Below are 19,357 nucleotides of genomic sequence, written 5' to 3'. Positions count from 1 at the left end.
ACCCTTTCTAAACACTTCCAATGCAATGTATAACATATCAAATGAAATTAACTTTTTAGTACTTTGCTTTTTACTTGTCCACCTTTACTATGATGATATTAACAGGTATTTTACTTTAGCAGTACAGGAAAAACTACTTTCTCAATTATTTTGTGAAAACTGAAGATTCCCAATGGAATCAAGATTATTTTTCCTTACCACCGCTTTAATATGCAGATTGAGGCGGCCTTTGACAGATTTCCCTGTTATGAAGTTACTTTATGTCACTAATATCAATTTAGGTTTCTAAACAATGGCTTCCTAGAATTAGCCATTTAAATGCTTCAATTTAAAAGATGCTTTTATAAACTTCTTATAATTAGCCATAACCACATAGACTAATTTCCTTACATTTAAAAAGCTTATTAAATTATAATTAGGGAGTTTTGATTCTGGAGCCCAGGAAGTAAATACACAGAGAAGCAGATATGTGAGGAAGGAGAGAAGTCTCCATTAAACACAGGCAGAGGCCTTGGGAAGAGAGACAAACCATTTACCTGATAGCCTATAGCTGGTCTTGTGGAGAAAGCAGAGCAGCTGAGCCTGAAGAGAACCAAGCCTTGGGAAGCATGAACCCTTGCAGATGTCATCAGCCATCTTACTCCAACACATGGCAACAGACTTTGGTGAGAGAAGAAACGTATGCTTTATGGCCTGGTAACTGCAAGCATCTACCCCAAATAAATACCCTTTATAAAAGCCAAAAAAATTATAATTAGTAACCAATGAAGTTTACTTGTATCCTCTTCTTGGATATTAGAATTTTATATTCTCAAAATTCTAATCAAGTTTATTTCTTCCAGCCTCGACATCTTGTTAGCCATATGGGAACTTGATCCAGCTTTGCCCAGGATGCCAGATCCATCTTCCTTCAACTGTGATAGACTTATGGGAGGGTTTTACACCTTGCCAAGTAGGGCTTACTGCCCCTAACTAGCAGGAGGTAGCTACAGAAGAAAGATCATCTCCCTTCAGCACCCCTTTAAGGAGACATGACCACATGGTCTCTGGCCCTCAGATCCATCTGTCATTTCCTTCTGTCTAACACAGGTTTAACTGGAATTCAGGGTCCCATTACAGCGCCCACTCTCAACCATACTGTAGCCACATGATGTGGCAGGAAAAGATTAGCCTATTTCTTTTTAGACCACCAGAAAGCAGGTCATCCCAATTTCTGAGAAGACACCACAATAGAGTCTGCTGGAATGCTGGAAGAGCTGCCCATTATCCTAGGGGACGATAAAATGTGTTCATCAGTATGGGGGTGTCCCACTGCTAGACCTGACTGAATGGATCACTTGCTGAGCCAGCATCCTGGAAACTGGGGAGCCCTGCTTGCTGTCCCCATGTTCCAGGAATTGGGAGCTTTATATCTCTGGGCATCCCCAGAGCCTTAGATGTCTTGGGAGACTTCTGGATCCAGTTCCAAGACCTTAACCCCCAAGCTGGGCTGGAATGGCTAGAGACCTTTAAATGCTTTTGCCTACTTTGCAGAGTCTTAGGAGTTAGCCATGAGTGAGATAATCTCATGGCAACTCCTGGGGTCCAAGTTTGGCAGTAAAACCTGACATTAAAAACCCATTAAAAAGGGAAGAGGACTTGGCCCAATGGATAGGGCATCCACCTACCACATGGGAGGTCCACGGTTCAAACCTCCGGCCTCCTTGACCCATGTGGAGCTGGCCCATGCATGGTGCTGATGCACGCAAGGAGTGCCCTGCCATGCAGGGGTGTCCCCATGTAGGGGAGCCCCATATGCAAGAAGTGCACCCCGTAAGGAGAGCCGCCCAGCATGAAAGAAAGTGCAGCCTGCCCAGGAATGGCGCCGCACACACAGAGAGCTGACGCAGCAAGATGACGCAACAAAAAGAAACACAGAGAAATACAGATTCCCGGAGCTACTGATAAGGATAGAAGCAGTCACAGAAGAACATGCAGCAAATGGACACAGACAGCAGACAACTGGGGAGGAGGGGGGGAATAAATAAATAAATAAATAAATAAATCTTTAAAAAACAAAAACAAAAACAAAAATCTATTTAAAAACCAGAGACTAATTGTCCTGTGACTTGCCGGCAAGCAGCCTCAGGCCCCTCCCCTCAAGACCATCTCAGGGCCTTCCCAGGGCAAAGAAGGAGCAAAGCCTCAGGGCACTACCAAGGGTGGGACTTATGCCTCACTAACAAATGCATTTTCAGTTTCTAAGGCATTCTAAAGCATCTCATAGACCCAAAATGAGGACAGCAATAGTTGGAAGGTCAAAGGCACTTCTAATTAAAAGGAGCTAACTAGTGGTCTAAAGAAATGATACAATGGGTGATAGCCATTCTTGTTGTGGAAGCAGAGAGATTCAATGATCGTGTATTGAAGGCTAGGACTCAGGAATATTCTTGAGAAGGAAAAATTTATTATGACTGGCCAGGCCTGGGGACTCCTGTCCAAAAAGCCAAGCCCTGAGTATGGGCTCTAGGTTATTTTTGTATAAGAGACATACGTGGTGGGGGCCAGGAGAGGTTTAGCCATTTGTTTGAATACCAGCTAAGCTTGAATTAGCATGTCACCCACATTCCAGGTAAGCTTGAATTAACATATTGCCCACATTCTGTCTGGATGTGACTTTGAATACATCTTCAGCCTACATCTGATTATTTAAAGCATACAGGGCCTATATTATACAGAATGAGATCATTTTGAATTCATGCACAGGCTATATTATATTCCCCCCTTTGAGGCCAAGCTTAAGTTTGTTGAGCTTTGGCATCACTATTTCTGGAGTTATGAGGTGGGTCACTATTTGTGTTTTTATTTCATTATTTATTAAAGTGCATACTCTAGTTATTGGTAAGGGGAGGAAACAGGGAAGTATGATGAGAGCAGGAGGAGTTTTGGCTATTTTGATTGATTACCCCACCTATCAAACTCCAGTGAGGGCCCAATGATAAAGTCCTTGGGGAATATCTCAGAAGTCTTTGTTCTGAATAGCAGAATCCTGGGGGTGGGGTCTTCCAGCAGCCACCTTGGGGGTTACTGATGTCCACCTGGACTCTCTGCCAGGTTCCAGGTCCATCTATTAATTCCATATCTTACTAGCCAGCTTTATTCCTCCCTCAGAGAGTTTACAGTCCCTACCTGACAAGGTGTAAAAAACCCTGTTATTCTATTTTGATTGGAGGAAGATGGATCTGGCATCCTGTATGAAGCTGGATGAAGTTTTCATATGGCTAACAAGATGTTGATTCTGAAAGAAATAAACTTAATTAGAATTTTGAGAATATCTGGTCCCTCTAAGAGGACAATGGACCACAGAAGTAGAAAAGTTCAGGTGCCTGCAAAGGCAGCATTTTCCTAAAGTTGGTGGGAAACAATATATATATATATATATATATATATATATATATATATATATATATATATATATAGTGTGTGTATATATATACATACACACACTGTTTATATGTATATTTTTATATATATTGATATATATAAGTTATTTTATGCTGTTGGTTAACCAGAGAGAAATTTCAATAGACAATGGGGTTAGGTATAAATTGTCAATATCAGTTTTTATGGTAGAGGAGAGGAATGAGAAGAGGCATTTCTCTTTTCAGTTAAGCTAAAGGAGATGAAAAGAGGCAAGGTTTTTAAAGGGAAGTCTGGTTTGCCTTTTTCTTAGCCATAGGAATTTGGGCTAAAGTTAAAGGAAACAGCTGATTTTGACATAGACACTACTTAGCTTTATTTTTTTGAAGAGGTATTTCAGGCTATTCAATGACTGGCACTCATGTGTTTCATCAGATGCTTCTGGTGAACTGGCACATTTGGCAGCTAACTTTATTCAGGATTAGTACACCAAGCTGGACATTCTTTTAGCTTTAATAGTTGTGGGAGTGATCAGAACTATAAAGTTTTATATTTTGGCTTTAACTGAGTGACTCCTCATAAATTTTTTTGACTGTTTTTACCAGGCTTTGTCTTTTAAAAACCTGTTTGGCTAAGCTGGTTAGGGCATTCCTCTCCAGATGAGTGCCTTGGTGAAGTTCATAAAGGACTTTTCACTGCACTGTTCCTGGCAGGTAGATCTGAGAATTCCAACAAGCCATGCTTCAGTTTCTAGGGTGAACCCCAAGCTAGTTGCCCTGGTTTGTTTGCCTTGGGTACATGGTGGAACTTTAAGTACTAGTATAGGTGCTGGACTAAGGGATAGGACGGAAACCTGGGCTTAGAGTTTGACACACCTTTATTTGCACCTCTGGGGTTTCTAGTAATTGAGCTTGGTATTAATTAACCAACTACCTATAAGCCACTGGTGGCCCTGGGCTCAAGCACATTCTTTACCTGGTGTGGGGTGAAGACTGTGAGAGATTACCCCCAAGTTAATTTGGTGGCTTTTTCAATTAAAAAGCTGTTGGCTTCACTGCTTTCAGGTAAGGTGACTATTAGACATGTTCATTAACTACTCAGAAAATGAAATTGATCAGGACTTTTAACACATGTTCAATGTCCTTCTGCATATGACTTACTAGAAATATTACCACAGTCATCAGACAAATATTTAGAATAGGATATGGGTACAGTACTCAATGCTATTTAATGCACTACTCAATGCATAAGTCTTTTCTTGAACTGCAGTTAATAGCTTTTAAGCTTCAGGTTTCCAATACCATACAGGTTATTTCTCCATGGGAGCAAGCTGTAGTGCCAATTGTGATTAAATTATACTCCCAGTACTCTGGTATTCATTGTTGCACTTTGTATGTTCTTCACAGAAGCTACAGCACCATTGACCCTAGAGAGAAACTAGGAAAGTAGATTTTACCAGCTTTGTGCATAGTGGTCTCTGGCACTATGAAACAGTGTCAGTCAGGAGACAATATCCATTGTACATTTGGCTGTACTGAGCACTGTTGGCTGCTGCAGGAGTTTAAAACTACAAAGTAGTTCCCATCCACTTCAGGAGCATGACCAGAGATGTAGTAGATACTTTTATTGTTTTAGGGGTCAGTGACCACCTAGCTAATAACTCACATGAAGAAATACCCTGCAGTGTATTAGACATCAGGTTTGAATGCACAAGAGAGTTTGACAACACTGAAGTTTATCTTTTGATTTTTATATATATCTTTTAAACATTTTTAATGCAATGTTATCTATTAAGTGACCTTTTAGTACTTTGCTTTTTACTTCTACACTTTCACCATGAAGACTTAATTACACAGGTATTTTATTTTAGCAGTAGAGGAAAAACCACTTTTTCTATTTTTAAAATGAACACTGAAGACTCCCAGTGGAATCAAGGTAACTTTTCATTTCCACTACTTGAATATGCACATTGAGGTGACTTCCAGACAGGTTTTATTGTTATGAAGTTACTTTTTGCCATTAATACTAATTTAGATTTTTAATTAGTAATGGCTTTTTAGAACTGGCCATTCAAATACTTTAATTTGGAAGATGCTCTTACAAACTTCTTATACTTAAACACAGTTACATAGACTGGTTAATTTACCTTAGATTACAATTAGCAACCAATGGATTTTACTTTATGCATTTAGGAGAGGGGAGATTTACATTTCTTCAACTCAATTTCATTAAACAGGAACATTCAGCCTTTATCATTTTAAAGATCCAATACATATAATGTTAACCTATTAACCTGGTATCCCACAAACCAAAGAGATAACACCTAAGCCAAATAAATTGAAACTGTTATTGTTTTAACAAAGAATGGTGGTGGTGTTTTTCCTTTTTTTCTTTACAGGGGCCTAAAATCTCTTGTTTTTGATAAAATTCTAAAACTGAATAATCTTAAAAGCATACTGACTTTGAGGCTTTTAAATAAATTATAATTATTTAATTTGCTTTAATTATAATTTAGTAAGGATTTTTTTTTCATAGCTTTTAAAGACTTTTCCTTTACTTACTGAAATTTGGTAAATAGGATTAGTAATTACCCTTATTTAAGGCTGTTAAAAGGTTTAAAATGGGGACCTACAGGAAAAACCGACCTCGTTCCTCAGCTTACAAGACAGAGTTTTAATTTACCAAACCTGGCCCTTCCCTTAGAGTTCTTGCAAAGAGAAGGCCCTGGGGGCTGGGCAGGTCAAAGAGCTTAGGAAAAAATTTTTATTTTTCTTTCCCAATAGTTTTTATATTCAGATTTCTATGTGGTCTTTCCATACTGCTTAGCCTAATTTGGGTTCTAGGAATATTTATTACATATATAACTGCATATTTAATTTTTAACAGTTTGAATAGAGTTTTTTTAAAGAATTGTTTGTTAATTTGATGTTATTATCCTGATATATGAAGATATACACTGAGCAAATAGGCAGACATGAATAGTTTGACTCTGAAACACAACTTAGTTACTTAAAACTTTTCTTTTCTTTTCTTTTTTTCAAAGCAAGTTTAACTGTAAAACAACACTTGAAAGGTTTCCCTGAAGACTTTTCTTTGTTGGCTTCTCCAGACTAGGGTTTTGCAGTTTCCCCCCTTTGTGACTTTCCTCATTAATGGCTTATAACCAAAATGTTTCTAATGCTGTGATACAATTTTTCTTTGCTTTAGAACCATAAGCAGAGGTAAGGGGTGGACCTGGAATTGTAGTAACTGTAAGCAAAAGCAAAGTCAGTTTATAATTACCATCACAATAGTTTAAGTCTAGGGATAGGTGAAGTTAGTTATAAAATAACCATAATTAAAGATAAGTTTAAGTTATAATTACCATTACTATAGGAAGCACCAGATAAACTTGAAGTAGCCATAAATAAAGGTAAATTTGTTTAAGATTACAATTACAATAGCTGAAATTTGGCTACATCTACTCCACTGTAATAATTTCAGTTATTAATTTTTTTATTGTTTTATATATAAAGGTACTTATACAATGGTTTCAACTGTAGTTTCTAGGAAGTTTTTACTTAAAATTAATTTGGGCACCTTTATTTATTAACTATGCAATTAAAACAATTTTATAGTAACAACTCTGTGCAGTTCTTCCACCTTTCCAACAATTAAATAAATTTTACTCGTGAGTGATGCATTAAATCCACTAGCAAGACAGCATTGGCATTTAAAGATTCATTTTTAGGTTACCTTTCACCATAATCCAACTTGTAACAGGTGAACCCCAAATCTGATTTCCTAGGCACAAGAAAACTGACAAAATTAAATATGGATTTCAAAGTTCAACACAAGGTTATACACAGATTAAAACAGAAGAATTTTACATAGTTAGCATTTCTCAGAATTCTTTGACATTAATTGATGGCACATGAGTGTTGTTTTTTTTTTTTTTATCACTATTCAAACCTTGTACAGGCATGACTGAGTTTAAACTCAGAAGTCTACATCCTATCTGATTAGTTAAAGCTTATAGGGCCTGTATGATACAGAATTAGATAATTTTGAATTTATGCACAGGCTATATTATTCTGAACTCACAGAGAAGGCCTGGTAAACTCCTTGCAGACTCCTGCTCAACTTAGGCCACATGCCCAGTCAGGTCTCAAGGATGGTTTCACCTGCCACCCAGAGCTTCCTTGGATATGCACAGTGTGGGGGCTCGCCCCTACTAGCTCAGAAGAGGAAGCTAGAAGGCTGGGCAGACCAAGTTTATGTCCTGTGGGAGCCTAACCAGGAATCCCTTTAAAATGGCAGAACCAAAAGAAGGCACAGACAGGCTATAAAAGAAGGTACCAGACAGTCTCTGGTTGGGGGGGGGGGGGGGTCAGGGAGCACTGCTGGTTATTCTCTCTCCTCGCAATGGCTCACCAAATGAGCTGGGGAAGTATTGGGTTCTTCTAGGTTCTTGGCTATGCTGCATAAAAGAATTTAAGAACATGCCAGTTTAGTTGGCCCAATAAAAAGAATTTATTGGAAAATGGTGGGGGAAAGAACAGAGAAATGGGAGGGAGGGATGGAAATATGCACTGAAATTTGATGCAGGCTCCTCTAGGCAGAGAGAGCAGGCTTTGGCGTGTGTGGTTACTCTTTAGCTATTAGCAATTCCTCCCCTTGCTAATGCTAAGGGTAGGGGCCCCAGCTGTTGTTGGCCATCCCACCAATGGTGGGGCCAATGGTGAGGCCTGTTGGGAATATCTAATGCCTCCTCTCTGCCCTGGAAAAGTCCCAACTGGGACCTCAATATTGAAGTCAAGGTCTCAGTGGGGTCTCACTGCCATGTTGTCTGTTGTCCATGTTATGGCTTGTCTTCTCCTTGTTTACCTCATTAGGCTGTGGAGAAATAGGAATCTTTGTACACTGTAGGTGGGAATTTAGAATGGTGCAGTTGCTGTGGAAAAGTTTGGTGGTTGCTCAGAAAGTTAAGTATAGAATTACATTATGACCTAGAATCACCACATTTAGGTATATACCCAAAAGAACTGAAATTAGGGGGATGAACAGGTATTTGCACACATGTACCTGGGGACTAAGAATTAACAAATAATTATGATTACTAAATCGTTATATGGCTGGGTATGCTTATTACTGTGATGGCGATTCTAGACTGGCCTTACTGTTGTTTATAGTTATCCCCAAACTAGGCTCACCCTGTGCATGCTTGATTTTATGATGGTAACCATTCCACCCTCCTCTGTTTAATATCCATACGAAAAACCTTGTAACTAACCTTTGTTCTGTACTTTCTTATCCCTGAACCTTGTGACTCACCCTGGCTTGTTGTCCACCTGCCATCCCGTGCAGCCTCTTGCTTGATGTTTATTAATGAAGGAATTGGTGCCAGCTGCATCCTAATTATTCATTAGCATCCTCTTGTTATAAAATATCAAAATTAATGCATTTCCAAAAGACAGTTTTTGGGGCTGTTTAAGGCTATTGTCCTCTGCTTGCACAAAAAAATTCTTTGAAACCTGGTGCCTCAGGAATATGACTTTAAGGTATGTCAGGAGAAGGAACCTGCGTTTTCTTGGTATCACACTTGTTAGTTTCCCCTTATGAGGTTTGCAATAATTAACAGGTCATAAGACTGTGACTCCATTCCCATCCACTGAGCAAGCTGGTTATAGGAGCTAGGAGGCAGCCCATCTCCTCCCAAGAATAAACCCAGTGGAGCAGATAAGGACAGATGAGGGCCGGTTAGCCCAGGTGCCACTAACCCCTCCCACATTCCAAGACCTCCTAGCCAGCTTCCCCCTGGCCATTTGGCCCCAGGCTGTACTCAGTTTCTCTGCCTATTGAGGTACTGTTTAAAGTCATACCCACCACCCTCTGGGGCAGGCTGAAGTCTATTCTTCAGACCCCCTCCACTGGAAAAGCTTCCCAATAAACTTCCTACCTGCAATTCTCAGTCTCCTTGTCCCAGTGAGCACACTGTTTTTCTCTAACAATACTGTAAATGAGAGTTAGGAATGAACAAATAACTATTATTAATGGATCGTTATATGGATGCTTCTTCTACTACCAATAGCAAAATTAATACCTAAGTTACTGAAGCTGGCTGGAGTGACCTCACCCTGTTTATATTATTAGTTTTTCTAGACTTAGGCTTACCTGTATGTATGCTTACTTTTGTAATGGTAATTCTAGATTGACCTTACCCTTGTCTATAGATTAAGCTCACCCTGTGTATGCTTACTATTGTGATGATTATTCTAGATTGACCTTACCCTTCCTTATAAATTAGGCTCACCCTTATATATGCTTATTATTGTGATGGTAATCAGTCTACTCTTCTGTTTAATATCGACATGGGAAACCCTGTGACTCACCTCTACTCTGTCCCAGAATCTCCATCTCTGATAATGATTGTAGCTTTGTGACTCCTCTTGGTTTGGGGCCCACCTTCATCCTGTTCAGCCCCTTAATGTTTATTAATGAAGGAACCTGTGTCCAGCTCCACCCCAGTTATTCATTAGCACCCTGATGTTATAAAATATTAGAATTTCTGCAGATCTGGGATGCAGTTTTAGGCCATGAGGCCACTGTGCTCCTTTGCTTGCTCAGCCTCTCTTTTGGAAACCCCAGTGTCTCAGGAATTGTCTTTAAAAAGGCATTGGGGGGAGCAGATGTAGCTCAAGTTGTTGAGCACCTGCTTCCCATGCATGAAGTCCTGGGTTTGATTTGTGGTATCTCCTAAAAACAAAACAAACAACAAAACCAACTCTCATTGGGGAGCGGATGTAGCTCAGTGGCTGAGCACCTGCTTCCCATGTATGAGGTCCTGGGTACAATCCCCAGTATCTCCTAAAAAAAAGATGCATTGAAAGAAAAGAACCCATTTTTGTTCAGTATCAACACCGATGTTCAGTATCAACACTGTACTACTCATAGTGGTCAAAATGTGGAAGCAACCCATGTGCCCATCACCAGATGAATGGATAAACAAAATGTAGCATATACATACAATGAAATATTATTCAGCCATAAAAAGGAATGACAACATGTATAAACCTTGAAGGCATCCTGTTGAATGAAATATGCCAAACACAAAAGGAAAAATATTGTATGAGTCTACTTAAAATGAAATAATTAGGATATGCAAATCCATAGAGTCAGAAACTAGAATACAGCTTACCAGGGGCCAGAGTGGAGTTGAGGAGAAGAGAGTTCATTCTTAAATGATACAGTTTTAGAAATGGATGGTGGTGATGGTGGCCAAACCTTGTGAATATAATTAATACCACTGAATTTTATATTTGAAGGTGGTTAAAATGGGAAATTTATGTTGTATATGGTACCAGAATAAATATTTAAAAATCATGGAACTGTACAACACAAAGAGTGAAACTATAGACTCTAGGTAATGGTATAATTATGCTGATATTGTTTCATCAATGTTAACAAAAGTACCACCCTAATGCAAAATGTTAATAATAGGGAAAATTGTGTTTGGGGCAGGTTACATCCCATTAGCTGTAAAATTTGCTTCAGAAAAAAAGTGTATTTGTTTTATTCTACCACCTAACAACTCAGATTGTGATAAATGGCTGTGATTCCTCTTTCTCTTTACAATCTTTTCTTCTCAGAACCCTCCCAGGTTAAGTGTTACATTGCCTGAGGATTCCTTGCTGAAAGAAAGAGGTAGCTGAAATTATTCTTTTTTTTTTCTTCTTATTTCTCCCCCTCCTCCTCCTCCATTGTCTGCTCTCTATGTCCATTTGCTGTATGTTCTTCTGTCTGTTGAGAATTAGGCGGCTCCGGGAACCCACCCTGGGACCTTCTGGAGTGGGAGAGAGATGGTCATTTTCTTGCTCCACCTCAGCTCCCTAGTTCACTGGGTCTCATATTTTCTCTTCTTTGTTTCTCTTTTTTGTTCCATCATCTTGCTGTGTCAGCTCTCCATGTGGGCAGCCCCACTCCTGGATGGTCTGCACTCCTGCACAGGGCTGTACTCCTTGTGCAGGGGGCGCCCCCGTGCAGAGCCACACTCCTTGCACATGGCAGTACTCCATGTGGGCCAGTTCGCCACACAAGCCAGGAGACCCTGGGTATCGAACCCCAGACCACCTACATGGTAGGCGGAAGCTCTATCTGTTGAGCCATATCTACTTTCCTGCAGTGATTCTTAAGATCAGTTTTTACCTAAATGTAAAATCCCAAGACAAATAAAGAGTGCTTATATTACAAAGGGTGAAAAAATAGAAGGATGTTGTTGTGATATTTCTACACATTTGCCATAGCAATGCAGGCTCTGCACCAGAGAGAATGGCATGGAGTTGGGAGGAATGCAAGGGACAAGGATTTAAGAAAAAAGTTGGAAAGAGAAAATGAAAAAGGAAGCTGAAGGAACAAAGGGCAGCCTGATGAGACTGGCATCTTTATTGGATAAACAATTCTATTGGGGAAATATCTTTGACTAGGAATTGAAAGATCTGGTTTTATTTTAGTTCTGCCACTACTGCTGTATGATCTGTATGCCTCAGTTTCCCCTCAGCAACATGAATATCACAACACTGGCTTTGTTCCCCTCAAAGTGATTGTCGCAAATCTGATCCAAATGAGAGCATGATATGTGAATGAACCCCTTTGTAAACTGTGAAGCAGAATCCAAGTAAGCATGACGTCTCAAGGGCCAAACTCCAGAGGGAGTGAGGGTAGAACCTTCCTGTGCAATTAGAAGTAGGGTGTTGTCTTCACTGTTCCTCTTCTCTCTGTGCTTTTCCATCCTGCATCCTTGCTCTCCATGAACCACAGTTTCAAAAAGACATTACTTTCTGGTGACTGATCAATGTTTCTTCTTCCTGGGTGCACCCCGATGAACCCCTTCTCATCATCTGATACCTATTTATTAGATTCCACGCAAACAACACCCTTTGCTTTTCTATTCTGTCTCCAGATATGTCCATAGCAAAGATAAGGCTAGTTTCCCTTTGCATCCAATCAAGAATCATTGATTTTCTTTTGCTTTCTTCCCACTTATGTCTTGGAAGAAAGTCTAAACTCTAAGGTAACTTTTTAATATAATGGATCACATTTGTTATGTGTGTAATTTACTGGTTTAACACTCAGGGGTTAGTTTTGTATCCCCTAAAACTTTATTTGGAGACACTTTACGGTCATATCCATATCCATATTGTCAGAATGTAGGACTGTCAAGAAAGGAGGATATTTAGATGTGGGATACCATTGACACAGTTGAAGCCATAGAGTCAACCACATTGTAAAGGGCAGGATGTTCCCCTGAAAGGATTAGATAATTCTGCCCATCATCCTGAAGTAGGATTGAGGTGTAGAGAGGACATCCTCTCAGTTGCAATTGTATCTGAACTCAATTAGTGAGCCTCCCAAGAGATGCTTGGGGTTCCCATTAGGAGAGTCAAGCTGGCTCCTGCTGTGTAGACATCTGTTCTAAGATGGATGGAAATTCTTGAGGTTAGGTTTAGTAGTAATTATAAGGTAGTATCTGCATAATATTCTATACTGCAGCTTTACTAAACATTGATAAAAGATGCAGTCTGGTCTCAGCTATCCTCTGGAGAATTAGTGACAACTGAGTCACCAAACTGAAGATGGAATGGAAGCATCAGAGTGGTCATCAGAAGAGGACCGTGCCCTATTTCATAAGGATGACCAAGGCTGTAGGTCAGGAAGCAATGGAGGGACCTGCGGTCCAGCTCCCTTGATGCAGGCCCTTGGGAAGCTCCATGATAGCCAGGAAGGCACTTTGAAGGAAGTAGGGCAGTGGGTGTTAGAGTCAGAATAAGTTGAATAAACAGGGAGGACATAATCTCATTTTGTGGTCAAAGGCCTAGGAGTAACAGAAATGTTGGTCAATACTCTCCATTCCACTTTCTTCTAAAACCATTCTTACCAAGTTCCTTCTCAATAATATTTCAGCTTCCTAAATATTTGCCAATAGGGAGAGAATACACTGGCAGCAAAAGTATGTATTCCAGGATTCCTTGAGGCTTTATTTTGCTTTGTTAATCAATATTACTGTTCTTGTTCATAAGCAACCTTTTATGAGTTTGGTAAATATGATATCAGTTCCTGAATACCTGTTGTGTACATAAACAAAATCAGACTTTGGGCCTTCAAAGCTGAAGGTATCATCCTCATACTCTTCCCATACCACGACTGCCATCCTGTAAGACCCAAGGTGACCAACAGTCTTCCCAAATGGCCCTTCTCTGTTGACTCCTCTGACACCCCTTGCTGGGTGATCCCTCTCTATTGACTCCCCTCTACATAACCTCCTTACACCCTCCCTGATGCCACTTACTGAGCTTCACAGGTCTCCACTACATTGATAATTCTCTGGTCTTCCTTTCCACCCTTGCCCTTGCTGGCACTCTGGGTGACTTCAGTGAGTATAACACCCCCCCACCCTGTACACACATCCTTACAACCACCTTCATTTAACCTGTGTGCCCATGTTGACCAGTTTACTCCCTTCCCTAGGACTCACATCTTGATCCTTTGTGGTTCCATGAAGCTCACTTGGATATGTCCTAAAATCTACATTCTCTTCTCGAAAACTGGGCAAATGAGTGCTTCTAGGGAAAATCTAAAATTCTTTAGATTAGTGCAACAATTAATTTATAGTCTGCAACTTCATTTGGCTTCAGTAGAAATTCATTTTGCCGTCTTCTCTCTCTGGTTTTTCATAGTAGCTTTTATAAACCTTCTCCACTTTCTTTAAGCCTCCACCTAATAATAATACACCTTATTGTGTACAGGCACTATTCAAAATATGTATTAATTCATTTAATCCTTATAACAAACCTGTGAAGAAGATATTATTACTCCCCTCTCCATTTTATAGATGATGAAATTGGGTACAGAAGTTATGTAACTTGCTCAAGTTCTCAAAGCTACTAAGTACCAGAACTGGGCTTTGGAACCTATGCAGTGTCTCTTCAGAATCTCATTATCACTATATGATACTGCCACTACCCATTTCCTATACACTTAAGCTTTTTTTTTTTTTTAAAGCAAATCAATTTTATTGACACATATTAATAAAACATACTCCATCCAAGGTGTACAATCAATGGTATTTGGTATAGTCACATAGTTGTGCATTCATCACTTCAATCATTATTAGAAAATTTTCATTATTCCAGTAATAATAATAATAAACAAAAGTAGACAAACAGAACTCATCACCTCTCAATCTCTCTATGCTTCCCGCACTGTACATAGCTACTATTCTGTTTCCATCTCACTAGTATATTTGTATTTATGTTTTGTAAAAACTGTCATATATATGCAATATCACCCATATTCATATTTCACATAGGTTTCTCTATGTTATATAGCTCCATGTTACAGTTTTTAGCTTCCCCTTAGACTTACCCTTTCAACCACCGTTATACCCATGTAATAGCTGTTAGTCATAAACACTATCATTTGCTTTGACTAAGTTCCTTACAGCTATTTTTAGAGGGAAATTAAGGCATAATCTTGGTTATTTTCTTGCCTTCCATCTACTCAGTTCTTCCACCTCCTTGAAACTTATAAGCAACCTCTTTTTCTCAGCCTCAGAAGGAGAAATGCTCTTTTTCTTGCTGCAGACAAAAACTTCCACCTGGGTTATATATCCTGTCCCTCCTCTGAGGCCTGCTTCTGTCATATCTTCCCTGTTGTCAAATTCTTCCTTGCATTGGTCCTTTCCAGCTTTGGGAATCCATCAAGCTGAGTGAACTCGTGGGAACCGACACACGCTATACAACTCTGAAGAGTGGCATCAGCTGTATTAATTTATAGTGACAAGAATAACTTCCAAGGAAACTGGGTAGTTACTACTGTTCCTCTGAGACAAAGTGTAAGTCTCATCTCCATGAGTCTCTTGCTGCCTTGTTCTTTAGCTTTCCTTTGGCACTTAGCGTGCACCACTGTATTATTATTTATTACTGTTCTTGTCACCTAACTAGATTCAAGGTCCCTTGATAACAGGAATTATATCCAATTTTGCTTTATATGCCTAGTCCAGCATCTTACATGCAGTGATTGCACATGAAACATTTTCTTGATTCTTTCAGCATTTTGTTCATTCTACAAATATTTATCGAACTGCTACTATGTGCCAGACAATGTTCAAGGCCTTGGGGAGTCAGTAGAGTATTAAACAGATAAAATCTAATCTCACTGAGCTCATATTCTAGCAGAAGTTTCTAGCAGAAATTATAGGTCTCAAATGCTATGAAAAAAAAAATAATGTCGTTTGGGCGGGTTGTGGCATTATTTTACAGCGAGGGGTCAGAGACAGTTTCTCTGATAAGGGGGCATTTGAGTGGAGACCATATTGAAATGAGGGAGCAAATGGCCTGCTTTATTCAAATTATATTTGTGACTCTTCTGGCTTGGGATTTTTGACATCCCTAACCAGTCACATATTTTTCCCCAACATTTTATTGTGAAAAAAAATTAGCATTCAGAGAAGCTGAAAAACCTTTACAGTGAACACTGTAACCCGCTGCCTAGATTTTACCATGAACAATTTATCACATATCATCCATCTATACATCCTCTATTTGTCCATCAAATAATCTTATCTTTTGGATACATTTTGAAGTATCCATTAGTTATTTTGCCCTAAATACTTCAGCCTGTATACCATTGGTTCAATATTTTTTTAAGGATTTTTTTTCAGATATAATGAAATGCACAAATTTCAAATGCACATTTGCTGACTTGTGACAAATGCATATCCCTGTGTAACTCTAACTCCTAGCAAGAGCTAGAACATTATCATCATCCCAGAAACTTTCCTTATGTCCCTTCCCATTAAGCCCTGGGTCCACTCCCCTAGAGGACACTGTTCTGATTTTTTCCCACCCTAGATTAGTTTGGCCTGTTCTAGAAATTTGTGTAAGGAATCACTGTGTGTACTCTTATTGGCAAGGCTTCTTTCATTCATCACTCATTTTTAAGATTCATCCATGTTGTTGCATGTATTAGCTTTGCTACCTATAAAGCACTAGACCAGTGGTTCTCAATCAGGGGCAATTTTGCTCCCAGGGGATGTTTGGCAATTTCTGGAGATAGTTTTGGTTGTCACAACTTATGGGCTGGCATCTATTGTGTAGAGGCCAGGGATGCTACCAAATATCCTACAATACACAGGGTAGTCGTCTGTCCCTCCCCAACTACAAAAATTTATCTGGACCACATGTCAATAATGGCAAGGGTAAGAGGCCAAATACAAAACATTATTGGTATCTTTCTATCCAATCAAACCTTCTGTCAGCTATTGTTTATCAACTAAGGCATTAAATATGGATCTTTGCATAGTGTTGGTCTTCTTGGGAGACTTTACCTTTTAAAAAAGGAAAACATCTTAATGAAAATAGTTTTTATTTAGTGTGGAAAATTCATTCATCAATATCAGACCCATAGAGGAGGAGATGTGGATATGGGTCTTACTTGGGATTCACCAAATCCTATTGCATTCAGATAGCTGGCAAAACTCAAGCTGGACCAAAACTTACACTGCCCCTAGGCATGACAAGAGGTGATTCAAGATTAGAAACAGTCATTTCATTTTAACTTTTATATCCCCATGAGCCTGGGGATTAACTGAAGTGGTCACTTAATTTAGAGAAGGGCCTGGATATTTCCTGCTTTCATTTGTTTCCTTTCAGAGCAATATTCCAAGAACAGATATAAACTGGTTGGAGGCAAGAAAAGTGGCAGGTACTTTAAAACCTTCAATTCCATTTTACAAGAAAAAGTCATTGACTATGATACACAGAAGATGAGATTCATAGAAATGTACTGGAGGGAAGTTAGATTAAGTGCCTCATAAATTTAATGGCTATTGTTTTGAACTACCTTACAGATAATCTGGTATAGAAATTGCCATGAGGCTGAATTTCTTCATTCCACAAGAGCCATGGTTAGCATTCAGATAGCTTCCAGGTATCTCTGAAGGTGCAATAAAAAACATAATAGAACATTTCTGTTAAAAATTAGCTACTGTGAAGCTCTCCATTTATGATGTATTCATCACCCCCACCCATGTTGAATTTTTATTATTTTAACTAATGATTTTAAATTAAAAATAGTGAGCTAAATAAAATTGTGTTTACATGCTATATTTGTACCTTCTGATTTTTTTGCATTGTAATATGATGCAATCTGATTTTTGATAATCAGTGGTTTTCCATTAAAGATTTTTTAGATCAATGTAAGTTAATGTATTGGTATACCTATAGCAGTATAATGGTATATGGAGTTCATAGGAGAATGAATCACATTCAGGTATCATTTGTTATCTAATAGTTATATTGACATTAAAAAATAAATTCCTTAAAAACATGTTTCCTCATGAGTCAAAGTCCTGTTGGCTGGTGCCCTTCAGTCCCTTTTCCCAGTGACTCTTCCCCTGGCAGCCTCTTTAGAAATTTCTCTCAGGAACCAGAAGACTAGCTATTGCCCACTGATATTCTTTTCTTTTCAACTTAGTTAAGGAGTTGTTAACTTCATTAAGCCAGAGATATTCATTTTGTTATAATTAGTCTCTTACCCTGAATGGTCCAAGTGATATTTCCTGCACAGATTCTTTCATAAATACCATTACTGGTAATAAGTTCCAGGCAAGAACATTGTCTCTCTACTGTAAGTGTTTTCTAACTTTCCTGAGAACTCTTATACAGCCCAACATCTATTCATACAAATACTATACCTATAGTTTATAATACCACATAGATAACTTAAACTTAAAGACAATAAAATACACAAAATTGGTGTCTTATCACAAGACCAAGAAAGTTTAGAAAACAGAACCAGAATGAAACATACATATTTCTATTTTCATGAATATTCTTCTATTGTCAGAGAATGGTTACCACTTTATTGACATAATAAACTGTACATATTTAATTATATAATTTGAAAAATTTTGGCATATATATACAGCCATGAAATGATTACTAAAATCAAGGTAATGAACATAGCTATCAACCTCTCAAATATCCCCATTCCCCTTTGTCATTCTTCCTTCCCACTTGTGGCGGATTAGTAAATGAAGATAAGTGCATATGTGAACTAAGTAACATATATGATTCACAAGTTCCTAAGAGAAAGTTTCATTTCAAGTATTTTCTGAGTCAAGAAAAGTACATAGAAGTAAAACATGCATTTCCCTTAGTTTCTGAAGCTAAGTAACATGTGATTCACAGCTTTCTAACAGAAAGTTTCATTTTAACAGTTTTTAATAAACCAAGATAAGTGCTTCTTATCCCTCAAGCCCCCAAATTTCCTCATTCCCTTTATCATCCCTCCTTTCCATTTGTGGCAAATTGAGTTATATACTACTGCGGCGGCTTGCTCGGTCGGTAGAGGTGGGGTCTGGCTGCGGACGAGGGGTCGGTCCAGCTCTGGACGAGGGGTCGGTCCCGCTTGGGACGAGGGGTCGGTCCCACTTGGGACGAGGGGTCGGTCCGGCAGCAGACAAGGGATCGGTCTCACAAGGGGTTGCGCGGTTCGGCTGACGGGGTCGCCCGGAGAAGCAGGCGACGAAGGGGTCGCCCGGAGAAGCAGGCGACGAACTGGGGACAAGGGAGGCCAGGCCCTTGTCGGGGGCTCTCAGGACTGGAGGGCGCACGGCAGAAGAACTACCGCGGAGACAAGGTAAACACGCAAGTCCACTTTATTGAGGGAGAGGCAACAGTTTTATAGGGGCTGGGGAAGGCTGATTGGTCGAAGCCATGCCCTGTTCTGATTGGTTGCCGGCGAAAGGTCAGTGGGCGGTACTGGACGGGGGAGGGGTGGTGGTTAGGGATTGGCTGTCGCTGTTGCTGGGGGAAGGGGCAGGGTTTAGGGATTGGTGGCTGCTGTTGCTGGGGTGGAGGGCAGATTTGAGTTTCCCGCCCACGCCTGGCTATTGCTGCTGTCAGGGGGAGGGAAAAGG

The sequence above is a fragment of the Dasypus novemcinctus genome, chromosome 16, assembly GCF_030445035.2.
Source record: "Dasypus novemcinctus isolate mDasNov1 chromosome 16, mDasNov1.1.hap2, whole genome shotgun sequence".
NCBI classification, from domain to species: Eukaryota; Metazoa; Chordata; class Mammalia; order Cingulata; family Dasypodidae; genus Dasypus; species Dasypus novemcinctus.
Note: the sequence above shows the minus strand (reverse complement) of the source record.